This window comes from Nannospalax galili, unplaced genomic scaffold, assembly GCF_000622305.1.
Source record: "Nannospalax galili isolate Female #2095 unplaced genomic scaffold, S.galili_v1.0 scaffold75, whole genome shotgun sequence".
Lineage (NCBI taxonomy): Eukaryota > Metazoa > Chordata > Mammalia > Rodentia > Spalacidae > Nannospalax > Nannospalax galili.
Genome location: NW_008339433.1, coordinates 4,114,235 through 4,127,899, shown reverse-complemented (window position 1 = coordinate 4,127,899; position 13,665 = coordinate 4,114,235). Strand labels below are relative to the sequence as shown.

At 34.6% G+C, this 13,665-nt stretch overlaps 1 protein-coding gene across 1 annotated transcript in view; it reads right to left on the bottom strand.

Annotated features, from left to right (window-relative positions):
• Tenm1 (teneurin transmembrane protein 1) overlaps window positions 1–13,665 on the bottom strand; it is an 873,778-nt gene that overhangs the window by 608,084 nt on the left and 252,029 nt on the right. The gene's annotated exons all lie outside the window — the stretch shown is intronic.

The following is a 13,665-nucleotide window of genomic DNA, read 5'->3' as shown; positions in this document are numbered from 1 at the left end:
GAGAAGAGCCTTCCTTTTTCACATCTACTTTCTCATCATTTCTTTCTGATGCTGTAAATCTACAATTTGTTTCTTTCATACAGCGCTTAAATACCTAGTTTAAAATCAAGTAAATATGAATGCCTTCTTTTTCAGTAAAACTGACTCCTTTATTTTTTGTCACCACTTTACTGGATTTGCTTGTTTGCTTGTAGTTTTCAGACAGGGCCTCAATCTGTACCCTAAATGGGCTGGAACTAACCATGTAGCCCAGAATGGACTCAGATTTGTGAAGATATTTGTGCTTCAGCCTCCCAAGTACCAGGATTACAGGCATGAGCCACTATACCTGACTTCAAAATATATTCTTGACACAGGGTCACGCTATTTAACTCAAGCCGGTCACAAATTTATGTTTCTCCTGCCCCAGCCTCCCAAGTGGTGAAATTACTAGGCTGAACCACCAAATCAGGCTCTACTATATGTATTTTCAAGGAAACCTGCAGACACGTAGATTATGCTTATATTGTGTATAGTATCTCACTGTAATTTCTATTGCATTTATTGTAAGCACATAGAAAGCAGAAAGCTTTCAGTAAAGTTTCAGGGATGGACTGGTGCATTCTACTTTGTAGTATGAACAAAGTTTAAAACATTGAAGCTTTGGGGCTGGAGAGAGAGTTCAGAGGTCAAGAACACTTGTTCTTTCATAGGACCCAGGTTCAATTTCCAGCATACACATGGTGGCAAACAGCCATCTGTAACTCCAGGTCCAAGGATTCTGACACCCTCTTCTGGCCTCTGCACATATTGAATGCATGTGATACACTTACATACATGCATGCAAAACACTGATACATATAAAATAAAAAATAACAAAATAACATAGTCTTTTAAAGCTGGTCTTATTGCCTTAACTAAATGTTAACATTCCTGAAAGTCAGATTTGAACCTTATTTGCCTCATATTTGCAGTAATACTTAACACTGTTCTGGATCCATACACATTAAAATTTATTGATTTTCTAAATCTATAAATTCTGTAAATGTTCTATAAAGACACCTCATTTGCTTTGAATTAATGAAAAGATAAGCATCATAAGAGAGAAGGAGAAACAACATTATAATTGAATATATGCTGTTGTTTCAGCAATGTTTGAATGTAAGATCATTTAATGACTGCACATACTGTCAATATACTCCTAAATTCTCAATTTGTAGGTTCAATATGGATTTTCTCTAGAGACACAGGCTTAAATATCTCTTTGCCCAGTATCTACACATAGCTATCTATAAGGTATTCCAAATGTAGTATGGTCAAAACTATACTCCTGATCCCCACTTCTCCCAATGTGACAAAGAAGTTAAAGTCATCTTTGATTCCTGTCCTCTTTTGTATCTTAGATTCATTCCGCTAGTAACTCCTGTTAAAGTATCTTTAAAATAAATTCAGGATTCAAACATACTTCTCCACTTCCTTGCTCTACATTAGATTAAGTTAATTCTTACTCAGATTATTGTGATTTTTTTCTCCTAAGTGGTTCCCTACTTACATCATTGTCATCTGATAGAATTTTTGTTCACTGTATTCGAAGTGGAGATTTTAATATTTAAGTTATACATGCTCTCCTATACTCAGAAACAGCAGTGATTACCTACTTCCTTTACAATAAAAACAAAATTCCTATGAATTCATCTCTCCATGTTTTTATCCCAGCTTAAGAACTGTAGCAGTACTCTAATAGCCTTCTTTCTAAAAACACCAGGCATGTTCCGATCTCAGGGCCTTTGCAAGCTCACATTGAAAAACTACCTCAGATGGTACTGCTCATTGTCTTTTCTGTTTTTCAAAGAACTTATCACTGAAACAACATGCTCTATATTTTGCTTATTTTTTTTTTCATTCACTACTCCACAGGGGTAGGCATTATCTTCTGGATTTGTTGCTCTACCTTTCTGAATAAGAACAATGAATGGTATGTAGTAGAAATTTGATCAATACAGTTTTGAATCAGTGAATAAACTGTTATGCATGCTCAAGAGGTCCTGGAGAGAATTTGGAAATGAATAAGGCATATAGATTGTGCCCCAAGGAACTCGAAACCCAAGGTAAGCAATTAATAAAGACAAAAAGTGTTGTGTTTGAACAAAAAGATGAACTTTTTGAGAAAAGATTCTTCTTAATTTGACTTGTTTATCAGCAATATTGTTACCACAACCCCAAAAGTCCATTGACACCTAACTTAATAAACCCATTTTAATCCCTTTCTTTTAATTCCCCTATGACATATTCTTGAGAATTAGATGGTTGTCTGAATTTTAGGATTTGACTTGCTATAAACAGTACAAATTGAGAGTCATACCATCATAATTCCAGAGATACGAATTTTTTGTAGGCAAGGTTTGGACTTTCACTCAGAAAAGGGCACATCAATCAAATTCATTTAACTTCATTTTCTACTACCATAGACAGTCACGTACAAGATTTTATTCATTGGAGGATGAGAGCTTAACACTTTGAAGGTGGAGTGCTTATTTTCCACATAAGGCCACTGACATGGAAAAATATCAGTCAAGGACTTTCTAGATAAAAGGAGCTTGATAACAGAATAATGCTTCCTATAAATCACTTATTGATTAGGAGTCTACATTTATCTTTATGATACTCACAAAAGAGGAAATTCAAAAAGTGAAAATGCCTCAATTCTAATGTCTAATATTATATTTTGGCAACTATGATCTACCATACTATAAGTACCTTTACTTAATTTTTTAATTTTTATTTTCTGTGTGTGAGTGTTATGTTGCATGTATGTAAGTGTACCTGTGTTTTGCAGTGCCCTCAGAGGACAGAGGAGGGAATCAGATTCCCTGGAACTGGAATTATGCATAGCTGTTAGCCACCATGTGGGTGCTGGGATTTGAGCTCTGGTCTTCTGCAAAAGCAGACAGTGCTCTTAACTGCTGAGCATCTCTCTAGCTCCCAATTATCTTGCTTTTATGTATGCAAATCTAAATATTCTCCTTTCTCTCAACATATTTATTTGAAAAACACACACATATGTGAGAGAAAAACACATATATATGTGTATATACATATATAGAGTGAGAAAGTGAAAGAGCAAAAGTGATTGATATATGAGAGGTAGAGAAAGCAACACAGAAAAAGATTTATATAGCTGTTATGAACCATTTTCAAAGTTCAAATCACAGTTATTCACGCCTACAAATCAGCTAGGAATAAGGAATGTCACACCTATTCAATGTTTTTGACTCTCCTTGGAGTCAATCATCCTTTAAAGGAGAAAACTGCTAAAAGCTCCTTGACCCCTCCATCGCAACATTTTTGTCCTAAAATTTGCGTCAGTTAATCTTTGATGAGGGAAACACTGTCAGGTTTCTTTAGGTATGTAAGATATAAACACACAACTCGATGGGCCAGGGCTTTGCAAATATGTAACTGTGATATTTATCAAAACCTCAAAACTCAGAGCTTGAATTCATTGACAAATAACAACTTTATGAAAAGACTAAAGCCCCCAAAATTAATATTGTAAAAAAGACTAACATTTTTAAATATAACAAAGTTTGAAAGTACAGTAGTTAGGAAAAGAAACTGTTCCAAATACTTCAAGAAAAAAGATAGATTTATAATTGCTTCACTGACATTTTCATTCAGTGACCAACATACAATTCATTCAATAAGTCCAATGACAATGCTATTTAGATATAATGAAGATAGTACTAACTCACAGAAATGTTAAATGTACATGCAATGCTACTCACATCAAAACAGTTTTTCTTAATTATTTTGATAATGATAAAGTTTAAAACAGAGCAAATGAATACATAAAATGCATGCTGTTATAGGAGGAAATGAAGAAAAAAACAAGGAAGTCAATTATCTTAGGTGCTGCAGCAGGCACCATAACTATTCATTCACACAATTCATAGAGTATATATTCAAATGTCACTGCTTCTGGTTGTCCTTGTGCTTTTGACTCTACTTGCTAATAAGATGATCTCCTCCAACTGACATCAGAAAAGAAAACCTAGAAATTCCTGTCAATTACCTGACTCCCCGATCCACAGTGCTTGTGACAGTGTGCACAAAATCTCTGCAAGCTCAAGTCAGACAAAAACTCCGTGTAGAGAGAAGAGGTGGGCAAGAAGCCCCAGTCCTAGCTAAGCAAGCACTGTTAATAGATAGCTCCTGTGAGAGAGTCAGTTTTCTTTGAGGGTGTGATGCCTGGTATGTTAATCACACTCCAAAGGATGGCACCACACCCAAGAGCATTTGAGGAACAAAAGTCTGACATGATAGGTCTTAAAAAATAATAGAGGACTTGAAGTGAGGGGAGATTGGTCAAGTAGGGGTGGATCTGAAAGGAGATGGTGGGTAGGGAATGTGATCTAAATACATTATACGAAATTCTCAATGAATCAATAAAAACATTATTTAGAAAGTTATTTGGTCCCTATAAAACTAGCAAAAGAGAACTTGGTATTGGATGTCATTGATTTTTGGAATGATAGAATTATCACATAAAATAATGATTCCATCAGTTAGCTCCTAAATCTGGAAGCTACCAAGTACAAGACATTGTTATAGTGCTTTTCTCTCAGGTCTTACAGAATTTCATGAATTAGGTACCATTTTCAGGCCTTATTTCATAGACAAATAAAACAATGGAATAGAGCAGTTAAGTAATTGCCAAGATCACAAAGAGAGATTTCTGTTCTCTCGTGACCACGCTTTTAATCACTAGGCCATCTTTTCTTTCAGAGGAACACCTGACAGTGGTCCTTAGGAAGCAGCATGCCCTATCTCAAAGGCTTGCTTCTCTATATGTGAAGACACGGAATTTCCTCAGAAAGCACTTCTAGTGCTAGGTTTCCCTCGTTGTATTTGATGTGAAAGGAAATATGAAATTGATATGCCCAAAATGAGTATATTCAAGGCTATGTTTGCATTATTAATTATTCCCTTTATCTCCCTTCTGTTCTCTTCCTCTATCCAAAATATTACACACTCCAGTGTACTGTTGGGTACTGAAAACAAAATATTGCTTTGGAATGCAGAGATCTTTGTATATACACGTGCATTGACACTCACTTCCTCTATCCTTTTCTTTCTACTTCTGATTCTTTATTGCATCTGTTGCTCTCTCAAGATGGAAATGTGTTCTCTGTTTAGCCATAACACAGGTTGTTCCTACTCATAGAAGTCACCTTTATGGGGCTGGAGACATGGCTCAGCGGTTAAGAGCACTGACTGCTCTTGCAGAGGACCTGGGTTCGATTCCCAGCACTCACATGGCAGCTAAGAACTGTCGTTAACTCCAGTTCCAGGGGAATCCGAAGCCCTCTTCTGACCTCCACAGCATTGCACGACACAGGTGCACTCACGCACATGCACGCAATACACTCATACACATAAAATAATAAATAAAATATTTTAAAAATGGTGTAGCCTTTATACTGAAGTCGTTACCAAAATGTCTCACTACACTTCAGGGAAGAAGCAAAAAGTTACATAGAACATTCCCTAAGGTTAGCCAGCATAAGGTTAGCAAGTACAACTGATATAGGAAAGGAGAACTCACAGTACCTAAGGAATAGCTAGCAAGGCAGATTGACTGATCCAGATTGAGAAATCCTGACTGATTTTCCTTTACCTTTCCATGTTTTTCTTAAGGAAACACTGAAACAGCTAATTATTGTGAGGGTTGTCTATAACAGAGACACAATCCACAATCATTAATTCTTTACAAATTTGAAGGCGAAATCTCCCTGGTAATTAAGTCTACCACCTATAACAGTGACTGCTGTCTTTCTGCTTTCCTTCCTTTAATTTCATGTTGCTTCTCTCCTTCTGATTGTTTTGCATATTTTTGATGGCTACACAGAGTGAATGTTCCATAATTTGAGTGTTTATTCTCCTACTGTTGGATATTTACATTCCTCCCTCTCCAATCACGAGAATTGTAACTGAAGCCTTATAAAGATATTGTGAAATCTTTTGATAGTTTTGTTATTTCTTTAGGGTAGATTCCATGAATATGAATTAAAGAGCCAAAAGGTTTGAACATTTTGTGCCTTTAGGGCATTATAATGACATATCATTAAATGTGTGAGACACTTTCTCCTTTCATTGTACCCTGGCCAATTGCAAGTATTATTTTTTAATGCCTATGAAAATAAGTAGATTAATGGTACCATCTTTTAGCTTGCATTTCCTTGATGATAAGTGAGGCTGAATAATATTTTCATGCACATTTACTAGTTCTATTTACTCTCCTGTGAACTATTTACAGTTTTTGAACATTTATCTACTGGGAACCTTAGTAAGATTCTTTTTAAATTAAATTTTACTGGTGTCACACAGCAAGCAACGTAACCCTCTCTCTATCTTGCGTATTTGCTGTAGCTACCTTTGGCAGTGTATTCTTTGCCATTTTTTTACTTTTTGAAAGCATAATAAGAGAAAAATATGAGAAATAACTAGACATAAGTTGCTTTTGATAAATATGACATACTTGACAAAACCAAGAACATTTCCAAAACCAATTTGTTAATATACGATTACTAAGTAGCTATTTAATTGACTTCATTCTATTATTCACAAAATGAATTGTATTTTGGCTGAACTCTAACATAAAAATTATCAATTTCCTTGTGATGATGGCCAAAATAGATACATAAAGCTAGTAAATTAATTTGATTTTTGTCATAGGCTTGACCAGTTTTGTTCCATGTCAAATGGGCACACCAAATGACTTCAGTACATAAAAGAGAAAAAAAATCACAGGACTGGCAGTTTTAAATGGGACTTATTCAGGAAATGATGGCTTTTGAAGTAAACTGGTTTTGTTTTGTACATAAGTGTTTTGTTATATGAAAGAGGTAATAGTCCAGAGTTGAACTGAATTCTTTTTACTTTTTTTGGTTCACCTGTACTTGATTAGGCTAATTGTTATTTTAGCACTTTAAAAACCTTATAATGGAAGGTTGAAAGGTATTGTCTGAAAAACTATTCCTCCAAAACTGCTTTGACTCATTGTGTGAACAGATGTAGATAATATTCTCATGGTGCCTTGGCAGACAGGCTCTTTAGGCCATTTTGAAAGAGACAAATGGAAGTTATTTAATTCTACAACAAAACAGTGATGATTTTGCATCTCTTTCTGTTTTTTTTATTTTTCTCACTGCTTGTGTTTTCATATCTTCTCTTTATTTTTATTAAAATCTCAACTATTTGCATAGGCACAAATATGCATCATACAAAACAATATAATTTAATGTTCTCCATTGTTGTTAAGGTAATCTTGACCCTGAAATTAAACACACACTATGAATTTAGACTAAAGTCTTAGGGAAATGGTACCACATTGATAATGATTTTGAAATCTTACTGTTTCATATTATGCCATTACAGGAATGGCAATAATGTAGCACATTCAGAAATGAGTTCCCAGAATCTCATAGAGGAAAAGATCTGTTTCTGTAACTGTGTAAATAACTTGCTCATTTCTATTTTGTATTAACTTGCAGATGATAATTCATCTTTGAGCTGCAGTGATCTCTCTCTCTTTCTCTCTATCACTTTATGTCTTTCAGAAATTTAACAACTTCCTAATGCAATTTCAAATTCTTTCTCTTTTTACTCTCTTATATCCTTTGTGGTGGGTTACGAAGATCATCTAAACACTTAATAGGGAGAAGAGAACAATCGTCAAGAAAATTGAAGGTAACTCAATATAAAAAGGCTTTTTCTATTCTTTGGAGAAGAACAATAGCTGCTTATTTCCCCATGAAAACAATCATGTTCAATTCATTTTTTAACAATGGAATCCATTGGGGGTTTGTAAATTTCACCGTAATTTTAGCATTAACATACTTATCCAAACGTATCATCACACTTAATATAGTACCTTGAAAAGTAATAGGTCTTAAATACGGTGTTATGTAATCAGAGATATCACTTTCATACACAGTTTACAAATAGCAGGTATTAATCAACACTCTCTATTGCTATCAATGTTTAGCATTAGTTTAGCAAAACTGGCACTTTATCAGGTAACTCTCTTGAATTTCATGTGTAGCAATTGGAAGCAGTAGACATTTCACTGCTTGTTACTAGAATCTCCTTTTCAATTATGCTAAAGATTAAGCTATAAAGGATTACAGCAAATTAACATAACATATGCTCTAAAGAATAGAGTCTTTAGGGACTTAATTCTAGACATGGATACAGGGGTTAATTCTTACCTCTGGGATTTGTACTAACTAGTTTGCAGTGGTGAACAAATGATAACTAGGTCAAAAGTGGTAGACTAATAGTAGAAAATTTCCATAATGGATTTCTTTTCTTTATTTTATTATTTTTAGGTTATGTGTATGTATGTAATTGCCTGCATGTAGGTAAGTGCACCCGTGTCGGGCAATGCTCATGGAAGACAGAAGAGGCTGTTGGATCCCCCGGAACTGGAGTTACAGACAGTTGTTAGGTGCCATGTGGGTGCTGGGATTTGAACCTGGGTCTTCTGCAAGAACAGTCAGTGTTCTTAACTGCTGAATCATCTCTCCAGCCCCCAAGGATTTCTAAATGTAAGTTCTAGACTCAGCTTTGTGACAAGATAACATGCCTCAATTTTATATCTATACTGAGGGATTAATATAAAATTTTGTCAATACCATGAAACTTACATACGAGATATGTCTGGCAAATTAAAATAATAAAAATTAATTACAAATTTCCTAAAACAAATATAAAGGAAATGACCCTAGTATAAGTCCACATAGTCTGTTTTCTTAAATAGGATTACTTCTACTATTAAAAATATTATGCAATATGGTAATTAGTTAATATTAATTATATCTCATGAATAATTTTTATTTTGATCTAAAATAAAAGGACTAAAAAGAAGATCCAAGTATTCTTCTAAGTGATTATCATATGTGATCACATTTAATCCTCAAAAATTTCATGATGACACATTTCTTTTTTTCACTTTACAGATGAGGAAATAAAGGCACAGAGAATTTAAAACATTTTTTCAAGATTATACAGCTAGTGAAGTACTAGAATTCAAATCCAAGTGGTCCAGCTGTAGATAATTCTGGCTGTCTTTGTTATAAATAGTAATGGAGTCTTGGAAGATTCAAAGGAAGCTACTGGAACGAGAATGAAACTTGGGGAAGATTTTTCAGCTGAAGCTTAAAAGTTGGCCAAGTAGTTTCTGGAAATCGTTGAAGCTGAAATGTTTTTGGCCGTGCTTATGGAAAAATAAGACTGAGCTTTTTCGACAAAGATGGCACAGAGATACTCAGAAGGAGGGACTCTGATTCATAGATTCTTAGAATGATGTGAACACTGAAAAACACTGAAATCCATGGCTGTTGTACAAAGTCGTCGGGTGTCAGTCTACAATACAATTTCTCTTGCTAACCACAATCTGCACTTAGACTATATACTCATATAAAGTATGAATGAGGGCTAGAACTTTCTGTATCTATGGATTTACCTATTCTGAACATTTCTATAAATAGAATCATATACTGTGTGTCCTTTTCATGGCAGTATGTGTGTGCATATGTGTGCAGGTGTACTTTCACATGTGAATGCGTGTATGTAGAAGCCAACATATGTGCATGTTGGAGGACAAAGGCATTTTTAGATGTATGTATCATTCTGATATACATCTGTGTACCATTCAGGCCACAAGCAAAGAATTTGCCACATTTCCTCGCCTTTTCTACCAACAATTATGCAATAAAAACATAGTACAGATGGAACTGTAATTTTCAACTTTGTGACTCCATCTTCCAATAATGAAGTTTCCACATTCGACTCTAGGGAATAATACAATGTCATTGCAAATGGGATGCTTCCATAGAGAACAGGTTTGGCACAATATTGCAGAAACGGCAGTGAACCTGGAGTCATGAAGTCTGAGTTTTCCCTCAGTATGTCACTAACTGTATGACACTCAATAAATCAGTTAACCTCCCTTCCTTTTGCAAACTAAAGGCTAAATGTCCCTCCTTCCTCAGAATGCTGACAAATCTCTCTAATAATAGAATCCATATAAAATCACTATGTAAGTGATATGATGCATTATACAGTTATAAATATTAATGATTTTTATAATGACTAGTGCATCAAAACTATGCTTTTTGTTGTTTTGAAAACAATATTGAGGAACTCAATGTAAATATCAGATGTAGCCATACTGGGATACCCAAGCAACAGATAAAATTACTGATTATGTTTGATTTAGGTGTTGATTTGCTTCCAATTCCTTTTTCTAAGCAACTTTATTAAGGTCCAGTTTTCACCCACCTTTTGTGTTAAATTCAAAGAACTGGTGTTTTGTGAAACCTTTGCAACCATCAAGCATTTAAGCATTTCTATCTTTCCCCAAATTATCTCATATCCACTAACACTCACTCATAATGTGTTCCTGATGAGTCCTGATATTAACATATTTTCTATCTCTATGGATTTACCTATTTGAATATTTTCTGTAAATGAAATCACACAATGAAGTCATTGTGTGTCTATTTCTTTGCATATGCATGTTCAAGGAGGCAGGGCACACATGTGCACATGCAAGCCAAAGGACAAACTTGACTTTTATCCCTCAGGCATCATCCACCATTTTTTGACACAGTGCTGCTCACTGACTTAGAACTTGTCAAGTAGGCTAGTCTGGCTAGCTAACAAGCAGCAGAGATTCACCTGTCGTCGCCTCTCATGGGCTATGATTACAGACACTAACAACAGATTTTATGTAGGTTGTGAGGCGTGGTCTTTCATATTTGATTTCCTTTATAATGCCTTCATAATGGTATTATGATTCATTCATGTTGTAATGAGTGTCAATAGTTCTTGTCATTTTTCTTATTGCGTTTCATTCTTTGAAACTGTTATTCTTTCCCTTTCTCGTTTGCCCCTTGCTGTTCATATTATGTATATATTAGTGTGCTTGACGTTGTCCACTGTATCCGAATTTCTGAGACTCGGTTCATTTTTAGTTTTTTTTCTCGTTTTCAGATTGGATAATTTCTACAGAATTGTTGTCAAGCTAACTGATAACGGGTTTTTTTTTCATCATCTTCAAGTTAGCTGATTTTTTTCTTTTCAATATTTTGAATCTATTATTGAGTCTATTTAGTGAATTTTTCACTGCAATGATTATACTTTTTAGCCATAGAAAAGTATAGTTCTTGTACTTAGTTCTTAACATAATTTTTACTTTATTCTGAAAATCACTAGTTTATTTTGTCAAAATTTCCATTAATTCCTTATTGATGATTATTCATGGTATATTAAACTTATATATAAAAGTTGTTTGGAAACTTGTCCATTAATTGAAATGTCTGGAGAAACAGTTTACATTGACTATTGTTGCATTCATTGCTCTTGCTTTAAAAAATGATTTTATTGAATTTTTGCGTATTTCATACAGAACATCTCAATCATCTTAATCATCTTTATGCCTCCACCCCCACTGGCACCCTCTCATACACCCTCAACCAGAATTTATATATTCTGTCATTTGTGTTAAGGCCTATTGTATCAAGTTAGTGTCCCCAGAAGTGCCCCAGTGCAAATTCATCTATTGAGGTCTAGTCAGCCTATCTAGAGTCACTCGCCTTAAGAAGATCAGCTCTTCCTCACCTAGCAGTAATAGGTTGCAAATATTTCTTTAGCTAAGATTGGCTCTTAGTTTTTTGTTTGTTTGTTTCTTACTTTATTTACTGGCTTAGCAAAAATTTGAAAAATATGCCATGTGGCTGATGATATCTCTGGTCAATTTTCATGTTACAATCTTTATATAAGCTTGCTCTCCTCTTTTCCTTTAACTGTGTTTTGTCAGATATTGTACAAAGATGTGTTTAATAACCTTGAGACTCAAGATTCTCTCTTTTGTCAATGAATATGTGTATTCAAGGGGAGCTCATTCAAGGTTCATGCTATTTTCATATTTTCCATGGCAATTATTTTCCACTAGGGTTTTCTATGACTCCTCTGTTCATTGTTGCAGATTTAGCCAGCAGGACATAACTGGTGTGGGCCTTCCTGGTCTCCATCATCCACTGCACTAAAGCACAGTCTTAACCAGGAATATATTTTTGGTAAATACAAACAACAAATCCAGAAACTCATATTAGCAGAACTGTTAGCTCTCCCTGTTAGCCTAACTCAAGTTTGTCACTATTGACAACAATGTCATTCATGTACCTCACCATATCAAAAACACCTTCATCAACTGAGGGAGTGCAGTTACCATATTTACAGCATGTCCAACCATGGCAGAACCTTGACATTAACCTATCAAGGAGTATGAAGTGGTGAGCATACATAGCTCTAAGCAAAAATAATATAATTTCCCCTTTTAACTATACAAAGTCCTATAGTTTATCCATATATAATTCATAGTCTTCTAGTCTTGTGGTTGATTGAAAATTTTATTTGATCAGTTTAAAAAACTCATTTGTAGATCATATTAATATACCACAGCCACTAATTCTGATCAAACACCTAACATTTTTGTATTTTATACAAATGCTACAAAGTAGAACATTTTTTGATTAAGATATCAAAGATTTGGTTCCAGAAATGCAATACAAAGTGTCTCATTAATGATTTTATATTGATTATATATTGATATGATAAAATTTTGAAATGTTGGTTCAGGCAAAATATATTATTTTAATTTATACTTTTTATGTTCTTAATGTATCTCCTGAACATGACATGTGTCCCACATTGCATTTCTGGGAGAGTATTAGTCTAGATTTAATCTAGGTTACATGCAATGTTGGGTAAGAGTCACTTATCAAACAATGCAATGAGAGTAAAATAGGAAAGCTGTAGTATGATAAAATATATGAAAATGATACACTTTCTTTAACAAAAATTACAAGGAAAACTTATAAAGAAAAGGAAATACAGAGACTGAAGAGATGTATTAATTGATTATAATGTGTTCATTTTATTTAGATTCTCAACTGAAGAAAACATTGAAAAAAATGTATGTACATAGCAAATAAACTGGGAAATTTGGAAATATACATAATTTTGGATACTATTAAAAACTATTTTTCACTTTTAAGGTACCAGAGGGCATTTTAGTTAGGGCAAAGAAGAACCTTGATATGAAATCATATGCTAAAATTTTATGAAAGAAATTGCATGATATGTTGAATTTACTTTAAAAAGTCCACAGAATAAAGAGAAAGCATTGGGTGGCAAGGTGATGCAAGATGATAACTGTGCATAGAATATCACTGAAGTTATATAATGGATAGGGGTTGGGTTCACTTCATCATGTATTTTCATTTTGTTTATAGTTTTACATTTAAAAAACAGGTTAAAATACATTAAAGGCATTTTAATAACGTGAGAAGATAGTAGAACAAGATGTTAAATAAAAACCCAGAATTGCACCACCGGCTAACTCTCTTAGCCTGCACTACTATCCTCAGGCCACTTGGGGTAACTCTATAGCGCAGCTCTCTGCGCCGGGACTCCCTAAGCGACATTCACCCTTCCATCCCCCGCATCGCCGTTCTATACTCCTAGTTTGGGCCCTGCGCCATTCCTAGTCTCGGGGCCCCAGACACCTGGGGAACCAATACTGCTTCCTGACCCTTCTCACCCAGAGCAACTCAGTCC